We start from the raw sequence: 5,577 nt of genomic DNA on the forward strand, positions 1-5,577 counted from the left end.
GTCTACCAGAAAATTTCAGATAGTGGTATTGACTAATGCTTTGCAAATCATCAGAAGTATATCAGAGGTATCTGTTCCTCTCAGAAAAAAATATTTGTTGGCTCATCCAAAGACACCTAATGTGCTATAAGGGAGAATTGTGCTACTCAAAGTTGGTCTTCTGCTAGAAATTTGACCATTCAGCAGTTTCCCTAGATAAATCAGTCTTAAGTGAAATCTCATGATGATGAGCCTAAAATTACCCTCAATATTGCCCAAGTGGAGTTTCCATTCATGTGCTAATGGTCTAGTGGTGTCGAGTTGAGCTGGACACCACTAGAGGTATGAATAGCAGAAGCTGCTTCATACCAACTGGCCAAGTTATTTTGTCTACTTTGTTTTATCTACTTTGTATACTCGATTGGTTTCCGGTCAATGGTAGATACTGTGTCATATGTAAAGCATGTGATAGAAAGATCTTACACTTTTTTTCTCCAATACATGCATAGTTCATACCTCTAACTCCCTCTCCTTTCTTGTCTCTAATCTTCCTATTTCTTTTCAGGCACTGACCAAGCGGTTGGACCATTCACTGCTGCCCATGAGTCTTATACTGGAGACATGTGTGCACTTTGCAAAACTCTACTAATTGGGAGGATTTTCCCTTGTCACTATCTTTCAAGAACAGCCCAGAATGACACTGTGAAGCTTTCTGTTTTTTTAAGTTGCCAAGCCAACCCACATATAAATCCTGCTCTGAAATTTTTCTTCTCTATCAGCTGCTTAAAAAGTATCCCCCAAATAACTGCAGGTATGAGCTGAGGAACTGAACTAGAGAACAATGGCAGATAATGTGTGGTCTGAGCTACCTGTTCATGCAGATTGCATGTGACATCTGTTCCTGCTCATGCTCAATCTGGCTGAAGCACAATTATTTCTGATATATTGGTATTGGTCTTGACTATGACTTAATAGATTTCAAATGTCTGATGATAGATATGTGTAGATGAATAGTAACTAGAATTCTCATAGTTAGACAATCCATTTTTACCAGGCCTCAAACTCATGTCAGAAATTACCTTTCCTTTTTATAGTCATTTTTTAGTCATTTATTCACATGTGCATACATTGTTTGGGTCATTTCTCCCTTCTACCTCCCCACCCTAACCCTCTTTCCCCCCTTTGCTTCCAGGCAGAACCTGTTCTACCCTTATCTCTAATTTTGTTGAAGAGAAGACATAAGCATAATAAGGAAGACAAAGTGTTTTTGCTAGTTGAGTTAAGGATAGTTATACAGACAGAATAGGTAGAAAACCCAAAACATGAAAGAGTTTGATGTCCCCACTTCAGAGAAGCTAGGTACAGAAATCTTAAAGCAACAGAGGTCAACATGAGAAGGGGATCAGGAACCAGTATCAGTTAGAGATGAATCAACATGGGTTGTAACACATTTGTACATGAAAGCAATGCTAGAAATTACCTTTCAAAGGAATATGGTTATCCAATGCAGATGTCATGACCTCATTTCAGACTTCTAGGAAGCTATACTGTGATTCTTCAAGAAGAGCTTCTGATAGACTTGACAGGACATTTTCCCTCAATATTCATACCCTTATATTAAAGTGCCTGTCTGTTGCAAGTGTTTTAACTGTTCTTATTTTTCCACATTTATTCCTCTTGTTTAGGTTTTATTATTTATATATTATATTTGGAAAGTCATAAGTAGAATTAATTTGAACTCTAAAATTATGTTCTTCCTCCTCTGAGACTTTAAGTCAACTAAACCTAGTCTCCTGGGGATCTGGCACAATGGGATCACCTGAACACAACTTCAGCATTGAAGATAATTCAAGGCTAAGCTGCAGCTCCCTGAAAGGACCTTTCTGCTTCTACCTTATCCTTCCATCTGTAGTGTAGCACATCTGTAGTGTAGTGTAGTGTACCAGCAGTGATAATTATAATTGATAAGCACTTGGATTAATAAACATATAAGGCAAAGTCTCATCTACATACAACACACACACACATATTTCACTAAGAGATTTTAATAGCAAAGGAATAAAAATACTTGTTGCATATTTATATAATTTACATATTAATATAACTATAAAGCCATTATATATTCCTTATAAACACAACTAGGTCAAAAAAATTTAAATGACACATTTTTTATCTCAGAATAGGAGACAATTGAGAGACTTAATATACTTCAAAAAGAATATTAGCACTTATGAGAATCACAATATGAGTATATGTATTATCCCATGCAATAATTGAAGTAGAAATTAATGAGGGTAATTAAGCTATCACTAAATTCAGGTTTTCTACATGATGATACTTTTTATCTATGAACTTTGCATATTTCTGAAACTAATCAGTACTATTTGATAAAATGCAAACATTAAATAACCTTTCTCTTGGTTTAGCTCTATTAAGCATTGAAGCTAATGCTTTGAAATGTTTTCATATTCCTCTCATCATAATAGTTAGAAAATCAAGTAAATTGTCACATCTGTCATTTAAATTCAGTACAGTTGATAGTTACATGCAGTTACTTGAGGAGACCTCATTACAGCATATTTGACAAAATGTTAGCCTGTCCCCTGCCTGCCTAAAATATATTTGAACTTGACTAATTGAGTCACCTCATCTCTCAGGACCTTTATTTTCTTAACTAAATGTAGATATTTAGATTAGTGTTTTCCAAAGGTGAAATGTACTAACCTACTAATGTACTAATGTACAGGCTTGTTATTTTTTTAAAAATCAATTGGAAATTTTGATTAAAAATTCAGATTCAAACCCCTAACCTAAGCATGCTGAATCATAATTTCATGGACTGTGGCTTAACAGGTTCCCTGGTTGATTCTGTTCTTAAGTCAAGTTTTAAAATCAGTGGACTGAATGAGCTTTCAGCCTCTCTTACAGCTTTAACATTAGATGGTTCTATGTCGTGTCTGCAATGGAGAATATTAGGTTCAAACCAATTTTCATGTTTTCTGCAAGATAAGAAAGTTTGTCTACCTCCACATATACAATATATGTGACCAAGTCCAACTATGTTAGAAAAGATTTAACTTACACAAGCAATAAATTTAGGGCTTAAAAGAGACCTACAACCCTAGAAATTTTTATTATTCTTTGTCTCTGTTTGTCTTTCTCTCTCACTTTCTACCTTCCTTTCTTTCCCAAAGAAAGAAAGCTTATTAATAACATCAGCCCAGTAATCTAGTAACTTAATCAGAGCTCTCAATAAATATTTGCTCAGTAGATGTAATTAACCTCCAGGTAAATTCCATGTTGAGTACAAACATAGTTTTACCTATATATAATAAAAATACCTCACCACTTATGGAAAAATCCATTAAAAATTAAACTGAATGGCAGATTCAGCCCTTCTAAGATCTCATGCTTCTTATGGGCACCCTTACACTTTTAATTGGCTTTGGACTATTTACCTTCACAGGAGTAAAGTAAAATGAAATGACTAGAAGAAAAGAGAAGGGGGATCTAATCCCAGATATGTCACTTAGTAGTAGTGAGGAAAAGGTGAGCTATTTCCTGCTCCAAGATTCATTTTCTTCATGTGTAAAACATGGACAATAGTAATACTTCTTCACTGAATTACCATAGCAGTTAAATGAAAATACATTTAGAATGTGTAGAATACTGTCTAGCATACAAAAAGTACTCAATACTAATTTTAGACTTTCTTTACTAATTTTAATAAGGATAACATAAGATTGTACATTGAAACCCTTTTAATCTATAGAGCATTGTCATTCATTTCCTTTGAAAACAACTTTTCTTCAGATTTTTACTATGAAAATATGAGAGATAATGTTTATAATCTCAAACTATCACTTTAATGTTCTCCATTAAAATGTAAGATGTTGTGTGGGTGTTAGCTAACTTAAGCTGCAATGCACCAAAATATTCTTGCTATTCTAAAAAATCCTAAAATAAAAGAAAGTCAGCATAACTGCCCATGGTTAAAATGTCCTCAGTGATGGTGATCAGAGATGTTCCTGTCTCTGGAGTAGTCACTGCACCTTATTCCCCTTGCTTATAGCCCCAAGTATTAACTATGTCCTAGAGTTTTTAAAAAAGTAGAGGAGCTCAACAGTCAGTTGTTAGGTGTCTTTTCCTCTAAGATTAGAGCATTCAAATATTCCTACATCTTGAGCTTTTTGACTCCATTCCAAATCTTGGAATATCTGACTTTTAGTTCACATGTTAAATAAATGCTAACCAGTCCTCCAGAGCAAAGATTTCTGGAGGTATTCAAAGAGGTATAATTCTAGATATATGTAATTTGTAGATTTCATTTAACATGAGCACATTTCAAGGCTATGACAATGCTAACTTATTAACCATCTTTCTTCAGAATAGAAATAGTTCTTCTTACTCCAAGAAGGTACAACCTGAATTTCAGCACCAAGTTCTCTGTTCAATTGGGTAGAGTAGGAAATGAAACAGCTTTATGCTGTGGTTGTTTATGAAGATTCATTTTTTTCTTCACCAATTGTTTGCATTTAAAACTAACATCAAATAAAATATTCTATTTGAAAAAGTCTCTTAATATCAAAGAGATGCTAATGCTAAACTTAGACCACTTTGTATTAGTGATGACTTAAAGTCTTAAATGACTTCTCTCTAAAAATAAGTCTATTAAATCCATATGAAATGAGCATTGGATAGATTTTGAACAGAGTAGAATGTGCATGTATACATGGAAGAAACTTAAAATACATTTGGTCAGAGAATATTTCATATATTTGGTTTAAATTTGGCCAGTAGGAGTTACAATGAGCTGGATCATAGGTCAGATCCTTACTTTGCTTCAAGAGAGTTCTAGAACTCATTTCATTCATTTTACTTTCTGAATTTAAGTTTCCTAATCTGTAAAACAAGAGTGATTTTCTAGATGATTTCTTATGTCCCTCCTTATTCTCAGATTCTTTTATTTTTGTCAAGAGAGTATATATTATGTGTCTATTTTGAAAATACTTATTTGGGCCCAGCAGAATTTTCATTATAACAGCTGAAAATCAACCAAGTATGAATAACAACTAGTGAACTAACTTTTAAGGATATATGTGGGTGTTTTATTATCTACCATAGAAAAATCCTACTTGTTTTGTAATTCAAGGACAAAGTGACACTTGCAGAGATCAGGAAGTCAAAAAGATGATTTTATTTTTGGATATGGTACAGTACCAAAAATGGAAGTGAAACATAATACTTCCAGGGAAAAATGAGGTATTTTCTTGACTATTTAGTTATTTCATAAAGAAACTTCCTGTTTTCAAATCATTTGAAATGTAATTATCATGGAAACAGTGACATTTATTTGACTTGTATTAAATAAACTGAATTTTAACACAATTGTTCATGTTATTCTTCATCAGATTAGTTTCCAGTGAATTTTTAAAAATAGAAAGATTAAAGTATTCCAGTATTATGTTCATAGAATGAATTTTAAAAATCATATAACTGTAATAGAGATTAATGATTTGTCAACATTTAAGTGACATAATTGTCAAATTCAGATAAATGGTTATATATCACTTTACTCATTCAACTCATTCAATATGC

The sequence above is a fragment of the Castor canadensis genome, chromosome 8 (genome assembly GCF_047511655.1).
Source record: "Castor canadensis chromosome 8, mCasCan1.hap1v2, whole genome shotgun sequence".
In the NCBI taxonomy this organism is placed as follows: Eukaryota; Metazoa; Chordata; class Mammalia; order Rodentia; family Castoridae; genus Castor; species Castor canadensis.